At 42.7% G+C, this 18,083-nt stretch overlaps 1 pseudogene; it reads left to right on the top strand.

The window, feature by feature from the left end:
• Positions 1-298: 298 nt before the first annotated feature.
• LOC110286107 (mRNA-decapping enzyme 1A pseudogene) lies at positions 299-1,350 on the top strand (annotated as a pseudogene).
• Positions 1,351-18,083: the final 16,733 nt, after the last annotated feature.

The following is an 18,083-nucleotide window of genomic DNA, read 5'->3' as shown; positions in this document are numbered from 1 at the left end:
CTGAACGATACAAGTATTTTGAAATAATCCCATGCATCCTATCAGATCACCATGCAATGAAGCTGGCCTTCAATAACAACAGAAACATTAGAAAGCCCACATACACATAGAAGCTAAAAAACTCAGTACTGAATGATAACTTGGTGAGGAAAGAAATAAAGAAAGAAATTCAAGACATTATAGAATTTAACAAAAATAAAGGCAGCACATACTCAAACTTATGGGACACAACGAAAGCAGTCCTAAGAGGAAAACTCATAGCTCTGAATGCCTCCAAAAAGAAACTAGGAGAGGATCCAAGATGGAATTATTGAGTCAAGCTGAGCAAGAGATGAGTCTGGTGGCCTTGAAACAACACAACCCTTATATCACCAGCATCGCAGACCTCACAGGCCAGGTCACCCTGTACACTTTCTTCCCCAAAGCCAAACAGTGTGAGAAGACTGATATAGAAGGGACATTATTTGTATACTGAAGGTCAGCTTTGTCTTACCATGGCTTTACCATTGTCAACCGACTGAACATGCACAATCTGGTTGAGCCAGTGAATAAAGATTTGAAATTCCAGCTCCATGAACCATTTCTTCTGTATAGAAATGCACGTTTGTCAATATACAGTATCTGGTTTTATGACAAGAACGACTGTCACTGCATAGCAAAACTCATGGCTGACGTGGTAGAAAAGGAGACACGTCGATCCCAGATGGCTGTTTGAGATAAACAGAGTCCTAGCCAGGCCAATGGCTGCAGTGACCAGAGGCCCATAGATATTCTGGAGATGCTAAGCAGAGCCAAGGATGAGTATGAGAGGAATCAGATGGGTAGCTCAAATATCTCTAGTCCTGGGCTACAGCCAAGCACTCGACTCTAATCTGGGAAGCACCGAGACTCTAGAAGAGACACACTCTGGACCACAAGATAAGTCTGCTCCATCTAGTTGTAATATCTGACAGTAGAAGAGTTATTTGGAACCTGCTTGCCAAAGGAACAACCAACAGCTATGGGTCTAGAGTCAGAGGACACAGACAAGCTGCTGGGAAATGCATTGCAGAAAGAGCCTAGCTCATTCCTCCCATTTTCCTTTGAGCCTTCAGGGGGACCCCCTCAGTCTGGAAACCTGGGTGTCCATTCTGCAGTTCACCCCACAGTTCAGCTCGCCTCCATTGCACAGTTGGGTGACAAGCATCTCCCAAGCTCCACACTCCCACTGAGCCCTGTCTTCAGCCCCACTCTGCCAGCTGAAGCTCCTACCATGCAAGTTCCCCACTTACCTGAGAATAGCACCAGATGCAAGCAGTAAAGACCACACCTAGACAGAAATCTCCACTCCTTTTTTTTTTAAGAGGATGAATATTTTATTTGTTTCTCAGTGTTGCAAAGCCAGTGCTTCACGGTGGGAAAACAACAGCCAACACAGCACATGGTGAAACAAAGAAAGTACTCTCCTGCCTCTGACACTGTACAACACTTCCCTGCATTCCCAATGAGAAGACACTAAGTCTCTGACCCAAATCCAGTGGTGGATATGGGCAAATAACAAAATTATCTAAGATACACCACAAATATCTTGAATTGTGAAAGTCTTATAACCAGTAGGTAGGGTCTTACCATGTAGCTGTGGCTGGTCTACAACTTGTTGTGTAGACCGACCTTGAGCTATTAGAAAGTGGTCCGTCACCAAAACCAGCCTCATAACCATGCTTCACTGCAGATGATCCTAAGAATTGTAAATGCCAGGGCTTAACCCCTAAACTAAATACTTAGTATGGCGATTATCAAGAACCTTTACACTGTGTTTATCTGCATCCTTTAGGAAGTTGGGGGTGGCTCTTAAGTAGCACTGTCAAGAACAGTTTCTTTCCATCAGTATTGCTAAAAGTTATTTCAAGTCCTCTATTCTCCACTAGTTTAAGACAAGCATGCTGGAGCAGGTCACATTCAGTTTGATCTGGAGTGGAGGGGTGCCATGGTCATTCCTCAATGGACTTCACATATTTTTCATATGCTTCTTCACTCATCAATTCATCCAGCTCTGAAGGGTCACTCAGTGTCATCTTGATCAGCCAACCATCTTCATAACAGGATTTGTTGACAAGCCCTGGGTTTTCGGCAAGTGCTTCATTGTCTTCGGATTACGTCTCCTGACAAAGGAGAGTAGAGTTCACTGGCAGCCTTCACACTCTCAAAGCACCAAACTCCTCTTGTTTTTTCAATTTTGTCCCAACTTCAGACAGACTACAGTAAACAACATCTCCCAACGCTTCCTGTGCAAAATTGCTGATTCCCACCGTTCCAATACCTTCCTCTGTTGTTATCCATTCATGTTTCTCTGAATTTACACACCAACAGCAAAGCAGATCCGGTGCGCAGTGAGCAGACAGAGACGGCACCTCTGTCTTCATTTCTATGATACAAGTCATTTTCTAGTATTTAACCAATTAAGATGGTTACTGCTTACTTTTCTGAGCACTATTTAATGATGGGTAAGAACCCATTTGGCTCAACCAGCTAGCGTAAGGATTCACTGTGAATAATGCTAACAGATGAAGTGGTCCCACTGGAATCGATTAAGCATTAATCTTAATGCTTAAGCTTTAATGGGAACTCAATCAAAGACTTATCGATTCATTATTTCTAGCTTAAGTTTTAGAAAAATACTTATTAATTACTTATTTTACTTTGGTCTTAGTTTTTTTAACCTAAAGAACACTTTGATTGGCTTGTGCTGATCTCAGCATGCTTCCTGGAAAATGTTTCTGCTTCTGAGTTGAGTGTCTTCTCTTGTCTACCTAGTTATGTGTGAAGTGTGCAGAATTCAGGGAAGCTTAGACTTTTTCATACTAAGTCAGGGATAGTTTCATGATAAACTGTAAATATAGCAACCAAAAATTAATTGCGCGGCCCTTCCAAGGAGGCGAAGAGCCCTGCGCCACCATGAAGCTTTTGTTCCATGAGCGGAGAGTACCACCTCACTAACCTTTTTAGTGGTGTGGATTTTATACCATCGGTGTATGTTTGCAAATACTAAGTTACTACATGTTTTAAAATGAGTATTTTTCATCCTAAATTTTATGTTTGCAAATATATTTTTAATAAAATTTCTTTTTTTAATACTTTTTATTAGGTATTTTCCTCATTTACATTTCCAATGCTATCCCAAAAGTCCCCCATACCCTCCCACCCACTCCCCTACCCACCCACTCCCACTTTTTGGCCCTGGTGTTCCCCTGTACTGGGGCATATAAAGTTTGCAAGTCCAGTGGGCCTCTCTTTCCAGTGATGGCAGACTAGGCCATCTTTTGATACATATGCAGCTAGAGTCAAGAGCTCCGGGGTACTGGTTAGTTCATAATGTTGTTCTACCTATAGGGTTGCAGATCCCTTTAGCTCCTTGGGTACTTTCTCTAGCTCCTCCATTGGGGGCTCTGTGATCCATCCAATAGCTGACTGTGAGCATCCACTTCTGTGTTTGCTAGGCCCTGGCATAGTCTCACAAGAGACAGCTATATCTGGGTCCTTTCAGCAAAATCTTGCTAGTATATGCAATGGCATCAGCGTTTGGAAGCTGATTATGGGATGGAACCCTGGATATGGCAGTCTCTAGATGGTCCATCCTTTCTTCACAGCTCCAAACTTTGTCTCTGTAACTCCTTCCATGGGTGTTTTGTTCCCAATTCTAAGAAGGGGTAAAGTGTCCACACTTTGGTCTTCGTTCTTCTTGAGTTTCATGCGTTTAGCAAATTGTATCTTATATATTGGGTATCCTAAGTTTCTGGGCTAATATCCACTTATCAGTGAGTACATATTGTGTGAGTTCCTTTGTGATTGGGTTACCTCACTCAGGATGATACCCTCCAGGTCCATCCATTTGCCTAGGAATTTCATAAATTCATTGTTTTTAAGAGCTGAGTAGTACTCCATTGTGTAAATGTACCATAATTTCTGTATCCATTCCTCTGTTGAGGGGCATCTGGGTTCTTTCCAGCTTCTGGCTATTATAAATAAGGCTGCTATGAACATAGTGAGCATGTGTCCTTCTTACCGGTTGGAACATCTTCTGGATATATGCCCAGGAGAGGTATTGCAGGATTCTCCGGTAGTACTATATTCAGTTTTCTGAGGAACCGCCAGACTGATTTCCAGAGTGGTTGTACAAGCTTGCAATCCCACCAACAATGGAGGAGTGTTCCTCTTTCTCCACATCCTCGCCAGCATCTGCTGTCACCTGAATTTTTCATCTTAGCCATTCTGACTGGTGTGAGGTGGAATCTCAGGGTTGTTTTGATTTGCATTTCCCTGATGATTAAGGATGCTGAACATTTTTTTCAGGTGCTTCTCAGCCATTCGGTATTCCTCAGGTGAGAATTCTTTGTTTAGCTCTGATCCCCATTTTTAATGGGGTTATTTGATTTTCTGGAGTCCACCTTCTTGAGTTCTTTATATATATTGGATATTAGTCCCCTATCTGATTTAGGATAGGTAAAGATCCTTTCCCAATCTGTTGGTGGCCTTTTTGTCTTATTGACAGTGTCTTTTGCCTTGCAGAAGCTTTGCAATTTTATTAGGTCCCATTTGTAGATTCTCGATCTTACAGCACAAGCCATTGCTGTTCTATTCAGGAATTTTTCCCCTGTACCCATATCTTCGAGGGTTTTCCCTACTTTCTCCTCAATAAGTTTCAGTGTCTGTGGTTTTATGTGGAGTTCCTTAGTCCACTTAGATTTGACCTTAGTACAAGGAGATAGGAATGGATCAATTCGCATTCTTCTACATGATAACCGCCAGTTGTGCCAGCACCATTTGTTGAAGATGCTGTCTTTTTTCCACTGGATGCTTTTTGCTCCCTTGTCAAAGATCAAGTGACCATAGGTGTGTGGGTTCATTTCTGGGTCTTCATTTCTATTCCATTGGTCTACTTGTCTGTCACTATACCAGTACCATGCAGTTTTTATCACAATTGCTCTGTAGTACAGCTTTAGGTCAGGCATGGTGATTCCACCAGAGGTTCTTTTATCCTTGAGAAGAGTTTTTGCTATCCTAGGTTTTTTGTTATTCCAGATGAATTTGCCGATTGCCCTTTCTAATTCGTTGAAGAATTGAATTGGAATTTTGATGGGGATTGCATTGAATCTGTAGATTGCTTTTGGCAAGATAGCCATTTTTACTATATTAATCCTGCCAATCCATGAGCATGGGGGCTCTTTCCATCTTCTGAGATCTTCTATAATTTCTTTCTTCAGAGACTTGAAGTTCTTATCATACAGGCCTTTCACTTCCTTAGTTAGAGTCACGCCAAGGTATTTTATATTATTTGTGACTATTGAGAAGGGAGTTGTTTCCCTAATTTCTTTCTTAGCCTGTTTATTCTTTGTGTAGAGAAAGGCCATTGACTTGTTTGAGTTAATTTTATATCCAGCTACTTCACCGAAGCTGTTTATCAGGTTTAGGAGTTCTCTGGTGGAATTTTTAGGGTCACTTATATATACTAACATATCATCTGCAAAAAGTGATATTTTGACTTCATCTTTTCCAATTTGTATCCCCTTGATCTCCTTTTGTTGTCGAATTGCTCTGGCTAGGACTTCAAGTACTATGTTGAATAGGTAGGGAGAAAATGGGCAGCCTTGTCTAGTCCCTGATTTAGGTGGAATTGCTTCCAGCTTCCCACCATTTACTTTGATGTTGGCTACTGGTTTGCTGTAGATTGCTTTTATCATGTTTAGGTATGGGCCTTGAATTCCTGATCTTTCCAAGACTTTTATCATGAATGGGTGTTGGATTTTGTCAAATGCTTTTTCTGCATCTAACGAGATGATCATGTGGTTTTTGTCTTTGAGTTTGTTTATATACTGGATTACGTTGATGGATTTCCATATATTGAACTATCCCTGCATCCCTGGGATGAAACCTACTTGGTCAGGATGGATGATTGTTTTGATGTGTTCTTGGATTCGGTTAGCGAGAACTTTATTGAGGATTTTTGCATCGATATTCATAAGGGAAATTGGTCTGAAGTTCTCTATCTTTGTTGGGTCTTTTTGTGGTTTAGGTATCAGAGTAATTGTGGCTTCATAGAATGAGTTGGGTAGAGTACCTTCTACTTCTATTTTGTGGAATAGTTTGTGTAGAACCGGGATTAGATCTTCTTTGAAGGTCTGATAGAACTCTGCACTAAACCCATCTGGTCCTGGGCTTATTTTGGTTGGGAGACTATTAATGACTGCTTCTATTTCTTTAGGGGATATAGGACTGTTTAGATCATTAACCTGATCTTGATTTAACTTTGGTACCTGGTATCTGTCTAGAAACTTATCCATTTCATCCAGGTTCTCCAGTTTTGTTGAGTATAGCCTTTTGTAGAAGGATCTGATGGTGTTTTGGATTTCTTCAGGATCTGTTGTTATGTCTCCCTTTTCATTTCTTATTTTGTTAATTAGAATGCTTTCCCTGTGCCCTCTAGTGAGTCTGGCTAAGGGTTTGTCTATCTTGTTGATTTTCTCAAAGAACCAGCTCCCCTTTGGTTGATTCTTTGAATAGTTCTTCTTGTTTCCACTTGGTTGATTTTGCCCCTGAGTTTGATTATTTCCTGCCATCTACTCCTCTTGGGTGAATTTGCTTCCTTTTGTTCTAGAGCTTTTAGGTGTGTTGTCAAGCTGCTAGTGTGTGCTCTCTCTAGTTTATTTTTGGAGTCACTCAGAGCTATGAGTTTTCCTCTTAGAAATGCTTTCATTGTGTCCCATAAGTTTGGGTATGTTGTGGCTTCATTTTCATTAAACTCCAAAAAGTCCTTCTTTCTTTATTCCTTCCTTGACCAAGGTATCATTGAGGAAAGTGTTGTTCAGTTTCTACATGAATGTTGGCTTTCTATTATTTATTTTGTTATTGAAGATCAGCCTTAGTCCATGGTGATCTGATAGGATGCATGGGACGATTTCAATATTTTTGTATCTGTTGAGGCTTGTTGTGTGACCAATTATGTGGTCAATTTTGGAGAAGGTACCATGAGGTGCTGAGAAGAAGGTACATCCTTTTGTTTTAGGATAAAATGTTCTGTAGATATCTGTTAAATCCATTTGTTTCATAACTTCTGTTAGTTTCACTGTGTCCCTGTTTAGTTTCTGTTTCCACGATCTGTCCATTGATGAAAGTGGTGTGTTGAAGTCTCCCACTATTATTGTGTGAGGTGCAATGTGTGCTTTAAGCTTTACTAAAGTTTCTTTAATGGATGTGGCTGCCTTTGTATTTGGAGCATAGATATTCAGAATTGAGAGTTCCTCTTGGAAGATTTTACCTTTGATGAGTATGAAGTGCCCCTCCTTGTCTTTTTTGATGACCTTGGGTTGGAAGTCGATTTTATTAGATATTAGAATGGCTACTCCAGCTTGTTTCTTCAGACCATTTGCTTGGAAAATTGTTTTCCAGCCTTTCATTCTGAGGTAGTGTGTATCTTTTTCCCTGAGATGGGTTTCCTGTAAGCAGCAAAATGTTGGGTCCTGTTTGTGTAGCCAGTCTATTAGTCTATGTCTTTTTATTGGAGAGTTAAGTCCATTGATATTAAGAGGTATTAAGGAAAAGTAATTGTTGCTTCCTATTATTTTTGTTGTTAAAGTTGGCATTCTGTTCTTGTGGCTGTCTTATTTTAGGTTTGTTGAGGTATTACCTTCTTGCTTTTTCTAGGTCGTGGTTTCCATCCTTGAATTTTTTTTTTTTCTGTTATTATCCTTTGAAGGGCTGGATTCGTGGAAAGATAATGTGTGAATTTGGTTCTGTCGTGGAATACTTTTGTTTCTCCATCTAACGTTATTGAAAGTTTGGCTGGGTATAGTATCCTAGGTTGGCATTTGTGTTCTCTTAGTGTCTGTATAACATCTGTCCAAGCTCTTCTTGCTTTCACAGTATCTGGTGAAAAATCTGGTGTAATTCTGATAGGCTTGCCTTTATATGTTACTTGACCCTTTTCCCTTACTGCTTTTAATATTCTATCTCTATTTAGTGCATTTGTTGTTCTGATTATTATGTGTCGGGAGGTATTTCTTTTCTGGTCCAGTCTATTTGGAGTTCTGTAGGCTTCTTGTATGTTCATGGGCATCTCTTTCTTTAGGCTTGGGAAGTTTTCTTCTATAATTTTGTTGAAGATATTTGCCGGTCCTTTGAGTTGAAAATCTTCATTCTCATCTACTCCTATTATCTGTAGGTTTGGTCTTCTCATTGTGTCCTGGATTTCCTGGATGTTTTGAGTTAGGATATTTTTGCGTTTTGTATTTTCTTTGATTGTTGTGCCAATGTTCTCTATGGAATCTTCTGCACCTGAGATTCTCTCTTCCATCTCTTGTATTCTGTTGCTGATACTCGCATCTATGGTTCCAGATTTCTTTCCTAGGGTTTCTATCTCCAGCGTTGCCTCACTTTGGGTTTTCTTTATTGTGTCTACTTCCCTTTTTAGGTCTTGGATGGTTTTATTCAATTCCATCACCTGTTTGGTCGTGTTTTCCTGTAATTCTTTAAGGGATTTTTGTGCTTCCTCTTTAAGATCTTCTACCAGTTTAGCAGTGTTCTCCTGTATTTCTTTGAGTGAGTTATTAAGGTTCTTCTTGATGTCCTCTACCATCATCATGAGATATGCTTTTAGATCCAGGTCTAGCTTTTCGGGTGTGTTGGGGTGCCCTGGACTGGGCGAGGTGGGAGTGCTGGTTTCTGGTGATGGTGAGTGGTCATGGTTTCTGTTAGTAAGATTCTTACGTTTACCTTTCGCCATATGGTAATCTCTGGAGTTAGCTGATTTAGTTGTCTCTGGTTAGAGCTTGTTCCTCAGGTGATTCTGTTAGCCTCTATCAGCAGACCTGGGAGACAGGCTCTCTCCTCTGAGTTTCAGTGGTCAGAGCACACTCTGCAGGCAAGCTCTCCTCTTACAGGGAAGGTGCACAGATATCTGGCATTAGGACCTCCCTCCTGGCAAAGATGAAGGCCCAAAACAGGACCTGTCCCGAAGCTGAGTTGTTTTGGCCTGTCCCAGAAGTTGTTAGCTTCTGTATTCTGCACTCTCACCTGTGCAGAATACTCTCAGAGGAGTCCTGGAACCAAGATGTCTGCAGCTGATGCTCAGGCCAAGCGCTCCCAGCCCAGGTGGACCCCTATCCTCTGGCCGGTAAAGTAGCCAGATGTCTGGGGACCGAAAAGGGGGCTGCCTTAGAAGCTCTGTGGCTCCCACCTGTCCCAGAAGCTGTTAGCTTCTGAATTCTGCACTCTCACCTGTGCAGAATACTCTCAGCGGGCTCCCAGAATCAAGATGTCTGCCGCAGATGCTCAGGCAAAGCGCTCCCCGGCCGGGTGGACCCTTATCCTCTGGCCAGGAAAGTGGCCGGATGTCTGGGGACCGAAAAGGGGGCTGCCTTAGAAGCTCTGTGTTTAATAAAATTTCAAAACCAAGTTTTAGCACCTAAAAGAAAAAGAAAAACGGAAAAAAGAAACTGGGAAAGCACATACTAGCATCTTAACAGCGCACTGAAAGCTCTAGAACAGAAAGAAACAAATACACCTAAGAGGAGAAGAAGGCAGGAAATAATCAAACTCAGGGCTGAAATCAACCCGATAGAAACAAAAGGAACTATACAAAGAATCAACAAAACCAGAAGCTGGTTCTTTGAGAAAATCAACAAGATAGATAAAGCCTTAGCCAGACTAACTAGAGGGCACAGAGACAGCATTCAATTAACAAAATCAGAAATGAAAAGAGAGACATAACAACAGAAACTGAGGAAATCCAAAAAATCATCAGATCCTACTACAAAAGCCTATACGCAACAAAACTAGAAAACCTGGATGAAATGGACAATTTTCTAGACAGATACCAAGTACCAAAGTTAAATCAGGATCAGATTAATTACTTAAACAGTCCCATATCCACTAAAGAAATAGAAACAGTTATTAATAGTCTCCCAATCCAAAAAGTCCAGGACCAGATGGGTTTAGTGCAGAGTTCTATTAGACCTTCAAAGAAGACCTAATTCCAATACTCCTCAAATTATTCCACAAAAAAGAAACAGAAGTTACTCTACCCAATTCCTTCTATGAAGCCACAATCACTCTGATACCTAAACTATACAAAGATTCAACAAAGAGAACTTCAGACCAATTTCCCTGAACACAGAACATACCCACAGTGCTGGCAACACCCAGTGCCTCACGTTACTGTGGGCCATGCCCCACTGCTGACAAAGCCCTGAGGCATACCCAAGGTGTAGAGGACCTGTGTCACTCTGCTACGCCTCTCTATGACCACTACTACTAGGAGACACTACAAAGTTGTGGCCGTGCCCCCCCTGGCCACACCCCTCTGCTGGCCATGCTTCACTCTACCATTTACTGATGGGCCTTGTTCAGTGTGTGCAGGAAGTCCCCGAGACCCCACCCACAGCAGGAAGTCCCTGAGGCCCCGCCCACTTCCAAGAAGTTGTTCTGCCCCAGCTCCTGGCACGTGATCCTGCTGGACCATGACCAGTTCATGGTATAGAAGATCCTGATCACAAGGTCAGGGTGGGGTCACAGGTAGAACTGTCAGTGCAGGAGGGTCAGGGTGGGATCACAGGGTCAAGATGGAGGGTCACCAAGCACATCAGAATGAGGCTATAGAGAGTTAACATGACAGGTGTGGCTTCATTTGGGCATATACGATGTGTACAGCTGTGGGTGTGGCCTTGGGTCTGGTCTTTGCTGTGTCCTTGTCTGTGGGTGTGACTGTAGGCCTAGCTGTTGGTGTGCATGTCCACAGGTGAGCACGTCCCTCACCTTGGTGACATAGCACAAGTGGAACTCCAACCTCTCCTTTAGGAAGGACAGGTCCAGGTGCAAGTTCACTGCATCATGGGGGACAGAGGAAGGGGAGGTTTGGCAGGGTGGTTGGAGCTGGAGACAGGGCAAGGACAACAAATGGTGGTGGGGATGACATGAAGCAGGTCTACTCAGAACAAGATATAGAGGAAATCAGTTTGGTGGCTCCTGAGAAAGTTGGACATAGCACTACTGGAGGATCCAGCAATACCACCCTTGGGCATATACCCAGAAGATGCTCCAACATGTAATAATGACACATGTTCTACTATGTTCATAGCAGCCTTATTTATAATAGCCAGGAGCTGAAAGAACCCAGATGTCTCTCAACAGAGGAATGGATACAGAAAATGTGGTACATTTACACAATGGAGTACTACTCAGCTCTTAAAAACAATGAATTTATGAAATTCTTAGGCAAATGGATGGATCTGGAGGATATCATCCTGAGTGAGGTAACCCAATCACAAAGGAACTCACACAATATGTACTCACTGATAAGTGGATATTAGCCCAGAAACTTAGGATACCCAATATATAAGATACAATTTGCTAAACGCATGAAACTCAAGAAGAACGAAGACCAAAGTGTGGACACTTTACCCCTTCTTAGAATTGGGAACAAAACACCCATGGAAGGAGTTACAGAGACAAAGTTTGGAGCTGTGAAGAAAGGATGGACCATCTAGAGACTGCCATATCCAGGGTTCCATCCCATAAACAACCACCCAAACCAGACACTATTGTGGATGCTAACAAGAGCTTGCTGACAGGAGCCTGATAAAGCTGTCTTCTGAGAGGCTCTGTCAGTGCCTGACTAATACAGAAGTGGATGCTCACAGTCTTCCATTGGATGGAGCACAGGGTCCCCAATGAAGGAGCTAGAGAAAGGACTCAGGGAGCTGAAGGGGTTTGTAGCCCCATAGGAGGAACAACAATATGAACTAACCAGTACCCCAGAACTCCCTCCAACCAAAGAAATGGTGGGACTCATGGCTCTAGTTGTTTATGTAGCAGAGGATGGCCTAGTTGGTTATTGATGGGAGGAGAGGCCCTTGGTCCTGTGAAGGTTATATGCCCCAGTATAGGGGAATGCCAGGGCCAGGAAGAGCGAGTGGGTGTGTTGGTGAGCAGAGACATCTGGGTTGTTGTTTCCAACTTCTGGCTATTACAAATAAGACTACTATGAACATAGTGGAACACATGTCCTTATGGTATGGTGGATCATCTTTTGGGCATATGCCCAGGAGCAGTATAGCTGGGCCTTCTGAATGAAACATTTTCAATATTCTAAGGAAGTTTCAGACTGATTTCCAGAGTTGTTGTAGCAGTTTGCAATCCCTCTAGCAATGGATGAGTGTTCCTCTTTCTCCAAGTCCTCACTAGTATGTGCTATCACTTGAATTTAGATCTTAACCATTCAAAGTTGCTATGGAAATGAAAACAAAAAGCTCCCTGATATTCTACATTACATCCCCTCTACACCAATTTAGTGTATTTTTTCCAGTTTTTTTCTTTTTTTATTATTTTTATTAGATATTTTCTTTATTACATTTCAAATGTTATCCCCTTTCCTTGTTTCTCCTCCAAAACCACCCTATCCCTTTCCCCCCACCCCTGCTCATCAACCCACGCACTCGCACTTCCTTACTTGAGGGGCTACCTCTTCTGTCTTGTATGTTTTTTTCACCATGTAGAAAGACTTTGTCTCTCATAAATGAACGAATACAGAAAAAGATATTCATCCATCTTTACATGCATTACATTCATGCATGCATGTACAATGGCTCAGAGGACAAAGCTGCGGGCTGTTAAGGTATAGGTAAAATATTAAGGCCTAGATGGAGTTAAGGACTGAGGAAACTATTAAGGCCTAGATGGAATGTGAAGGCCTATGTCAGATTAGTTAAGGGCTAGGTAATCTCTTACCTGTTTAGCCTGCCATTTTGTGCTGTTAACTACTATTATAAGGACACTTTCTCATAGCTTGTTTCTGCTGTTACTGCCAGAATTGGTTACATATTCTCGTTGGATGTGTCCTCAGAAACTAATCACAATAGAAGCCAATCGAAGGGCTTCCTTTGTTCTATAGTTATCTGCAATAGGCGTGGACCCAAACCAACCACCCAGCATCATTTCCTGCACCCACCCATGTATACACTTTTCTGGCATTTGCTCTTAGAAGCTGTCCTGGGGTTGGACCCCCAACACAAGAGAGACAGCCGCACCTATTCAGTGCAGAGACTACTTGGAATCAGACTTCTATTTTGAGTAGGGTGTGAGTGAGTAAAGTGTAAGTTCCCAAGGCCTCCCAGGGAACTGACATCTTACTTGGAAGAAAGAGACTTGTATGTGGGCAACTGACTTCCTGGTTTGCAAGTTAAGACATGAATGTTAGACAAGGCAAGTCCCCCTGCCACAGTCAAGTACCCCAACTAATGGGAGCAGGATAAGTATATAACAAAGATATGTTCCTAAGGAATTCCCCTATCCCTAAGTCCAGATTGGTGGAATAACTTGGTATAGATGTTTTGTGGATTTTAGGCATAGAAACCCTGTAGGATCTTCACTCTAGGTCACAGTTCAGCTCTGGAACCTGAATTGTGGCCCTGATTGATAAGTCCTGGGACATATGCAGTTCTGCACAGACAGTCAGACAGACAGACAGACGGACGAACAGAGGGACAGATGGACACACATACACACACACACACACACACACACACACACACACACACACCTGCTGGCCAAGATGCCTGACGACCTGATTTTATTAGTGTGTGTGTGTGTGTGTGTGTGTGTGTGTGTGTGTGTGTGTCTCCATGGCCAAGATAGCACACACACACACACACCCCAGAATTGTGTTTCAGAGATCCTTATTTATTTCTTGTGCCTGTGCTTGTATATGATCTAGGCTACACTTCCTGAAAACCAAACCAAACCAAACCAAACAAGTATGGCTGCCTGCCTGCCTATGAAGAGAAACGATATCACGAATCAACTAAAACTATCTCCTAAGTCTGCCTGTTTCTCTTTCTTTTCTTTCTTTCTCTTTTCTTTTCTTTTCTTTTCTTTTTTTCTCCTCTCTCTCTCTCTCTCTCTCTCTCTCTCTCTCTCTCTCTCTCTCTCTCTCTCTCTCTCTCTTTTCTTTTCTTTTTAAAATTTATTTTTATTTTTTTCATACAAGGTTTCTTAGTGTAAGCAGCCATGGCTGTCTTGGACCCCACTTTGTAGACCAGACTGTAACCTGTAAGAGCCTGCCTCTGCTTTTCAAATGCTGGCATGAAAGTTGTACACCACTATGACTGGCTAAGATTCTTATCTTTTTTTTTTTCTTTCCCCTTTCTTTCTATGATTCTAGCTTTTACCAGGCAGTGGTAGTAGCAGAGGGAGGTGGTGGATCACTGTAATTTTGCAGCTAGCTTAGTCTTCAGACTGAGTTACATCAAAGGAGTTCCAGGATGACTGATTATATTTATCTTTTATTATGCATTTTAATTAAAATTAACCAAAAGAATTTAGAATGACTGATTCAGAGTCTGGCATTTAAAAGTATTATACAAAAGCAGGAGAAAAAACATGAGGCTCTGTGGATGGTCTAGGGTTCTGGCTGTTTTTGGGAGCTTCCTCGTCATTCTGCACATGCAAACTGGGCCACCTAGAGGCTGGTAAAGGCAGCCTGGAAACAAAAGCAACCTGGAACAGTAGGTCACATGATGGCCAGCCACCTCCATCTTGATGAGGTCTGTCAGTGGACAAGATGGCTGCCATCCACATGTGGTCTTTCATCTTGGTGAGGTCAATATGCAACTGAGTGACAGAACAAGGAAGTAGAAACAGACACACAGGCACAACACGTTCATTCTGTTTTTGGATAAAAGACACACAATTTTTATTATTTACAGTAAGCCTTAAACAGCACTACAAGAGCCGGCCAGATATCTACCCTCTATGTGATAAGAATTTTCTTTTTTCTTCTTTTAATTCCCAAGAGCTGCATGGTGGGTTCTCCTAGGTTCTGGTGCCCTTTTCTGGCATTCAGGCATATAGGCAGCAGATAGAGCACACACACACACACACATTGAAAACTAATAATAATGATAACAAATAAATGAGAAGAAAAAAAGATTGTAGCTTCTGCCCAGCTGTGTGGGTGGCAGAGGCAGGCAGGCAGAGAGGACCTCTGTGAGTTTGAGGCTACCCAAGCCTACAGAGCAAGTTCCAGGCAGGGCTGCTGAGGTACACCAAGAGAAACCCTACTTTGAAGCAAAATAAAACAAAGCAGAAAAGGTTCTGGCTTTTATTTTACAGACATATTTTTCTTCTAGTACTATTGACTATCGAACTTTGATCATGAAGGCACATTGGATTTTATGACAGAATTTGTATGTGTTATATTTCAGCTGTGATTGCTGTCACTTGTCATCTAGTGGGCTTGTGTTTGGTTTCTTTCTTCCTTTCTTTCTTTCCATGTTGTCTATCAAGCCAGGGCCATAGCACCCTTTCAGTCTCAGAAATCCAGAGCCCACTGACTCCTGGAGCCCACAGGCTCCTGGAGAAAGGGTGCCAGAAGAGAAGGAAAAAAGAAATCTTCGGGGCAGGGGCAGGACTTGAGCCTTCTGGTCGACCTGATCAAGCTGCCACCAACCCTACCATTTTTCCTAATAGGGCGTACAGCAACAACCCCTACCCTGTAGATCCTCCCGGTACAACCTCCTTGGTAGAGACTATCTATCTCCGAGATGCCTGCTTGCCCGGCTTCCCATCACCCTGTCTGGCCGCCTCATCGCAGGCACTTCCCTGTCCTGTGTCACCAACCAGAGAAGGCAGGAGCGTTGCGGAAGCTTGTCACCACTAGGTGTCGCCCGACAACAACGGTCTGGATCAACTAAACAAACCAATACAGATCGCTCACGCGCCGCCACATTCACTCACTCATTCCGTCTCTCCCGAGGGTCCTCCCTAGCTCAGGGGGTGGGGGGTGGGGGTGGGGTGGGGGTACGACACTCACGCACGCACGATGGAGCAGCGTACCCATTCACCATTTCTCCCGAGTGGCACAAACGGTCCCCATCGTCCCGCCCGAACATAGCGAACGCGGGCTGGACTCGGGCACCCAAAAACGAAAGTATGACAGGGAGCAGTGAAAACAGGCGAAATCACTCTCTAGTCAAAGTACGTGGCTAGCGAATCGGTCAGCGGGGGAAGGGAACAGGCACAATTAGGGGAAGGGGGCACAGTAAGGGGAAGGGAGCATCTAAGCACGGTGGAAGAGGAGGGTGGCGGCGACCTCAGTTCCACTCCATTTAGGTCTCATTTTAAAAACACTACCGCTTGGGGTTTGTTGTTTTCTGGTGCTCGCTGCCACCGCCCGCCGGCCACCCTCCCGCCCTCATCGAACCCATGTGATATACACACAACATGGCCCCTGCACCCACAGCTCAGAGAACATGTAAAGGGACTAGAAGATGGTAAAATCTGGAGGACTAAGTTGCCTGCTGAGAGACAGCGTCTTCTCTGTAATAGTGGAGTTGCACCTGAGACAACTTAACAGGTGAGTCACCTAAGTAAGACTTACAAAATGACATGACCAGTTGGCATGCCATAGGAAGGGGGAAATGTTCACATGTCCACACACCTAAGTGGAGAACTACATACATTCAACTGATGCTGAGAGATGGAGATTCAATCTTCCACGTTATCTGACACCATCATTTATCCTTGGCATCAGGAATACTTTTGTTTTGCATACATCTATGAGTCTGAACATTTATGTGGACAAACATTAATCAATCAATCAATTATAAAAGAAACATGACCTGTGCACATATCTCTGAATTGTAGGGTGTGAGCCATTCTGTTCTCCAAGAGAGACCTGTCAATACTACATAGCTTAAGCTCCCTTAAGAGATGCACTTAGGAGAAATCTAATTAGATTTTTTTTTTGATGCTATGTAGATGGATGTGTATATGTGTATATATTTCTATGTATATGTTCATGTAAAAGTAACAATTGCACTATTGAGTTTAAGTGATTCCTGTCATAGGAAGTTGGACAGTGAGAGGTGATATAATATTAATAATTGAAAAGCAGAAAACGTACAGAGAAACCCTGTCTCGAAAAACCAAAAGAGAGAGAGAGAGAGAGAGAGAGAGAGAAAGAAAGAAAAGAAAAAGAAAAAAGAAAAGCAGAAAACGTTAAAGAAATAAGCCCTCAAATGTATCTTTACCTGGCAATAAGTAAACAAAAGTTCTGGTTCTTGCACTAATGTTAGGACTGAAGGAAACAAAAACCTCTGTAGACACTTTGTACTGAGAAGTCCTTCACCTTGATTCCTTCTTCACTTGGAATGCTGAGTATTGTGACCGGCCAGCAGCTCACATGTCTGGGTTCTAGCCTGGAAAGGCATTTTGGAAACCTGGAAGAGAAGAGGGGCTAGGCTGCGCGAGATAAGGACGGAACCAAGACAAGGCTCTGCTCAAGGTTTAATTTTTACTATTCAGGCACTCCGTTATGAAGGAAGGGGGAGGGGCCGATTCCCGCCAAATAATCTAGGAGTAAGGTTGCAGGTGAACACGTGATGGCTTCAGAACAGCAAAGAGGCAAGCTCCAGCAGTGGGCGTGGCAGAACGATTGAGGGCAAGCTCCACCCCTGAGCAAGCAGGTTTCAGGCTGGGGGAGGGGAGACTACAGCTGAGCACTTTCATCCCTGCCTCATCTCCACTCCTATGGGAGTCATTGTCTATGAATGGACTCAAGGATGAAATCAGTATTGAGGAACTTTATGAGCAATATAACAGAGGAATCCTCGAGCAAAAATGTTAAGCCAGATGGTTTGTCTCAGCAATAGTATTCCATTCCTAAGTTGTAACACTAACCACGGCAGCAATAGGAACTGTGATTGTGATTGCACTTACATTTCATGTCATTTCAGAGGATGTTGATGTGCTTCCTTGGGTTTCAGAATTCTTACCTAGATCAATGCATTTGTGGAGAGCTATTATTTGATAAGTTGCCTAAAAGCCTAAGTTGGGTTAGCTATAAATAGAATATTTTGCTCTAACGGAGAACTTGGTTCAGATCCAAGCACCCATGTCAGGTGTTTCACAAGTGCAGATAGGTGCAACTACAGGGATATTTTTCCTCATATGTGTACCTGTACATGTGTGACCCATCCCACACACATAAGCAATTGATTTTTATGTTATTTTTATGGATGTAATTTTTTATGTTAAGTATCAATTCTTCTTTGTTT

The sequence above is a fragment of the Mus caroli genome, unplaced genomic scaffold (assembly GCF_978045245.1).
Source record: "Mus caroli unplaced genomic scaffold, Mus_caroli_1 scaffold_20, whole genome shotgun sequence".
Lineage (NCBI taxonomy): Eukaryota > Metazoa > Chordata > Mammalia > Rodentia > Muridae > Mus > Mus caroli.
This window is presented reverse-complemented; position numbering and strand designations above follow the sequence as displayed.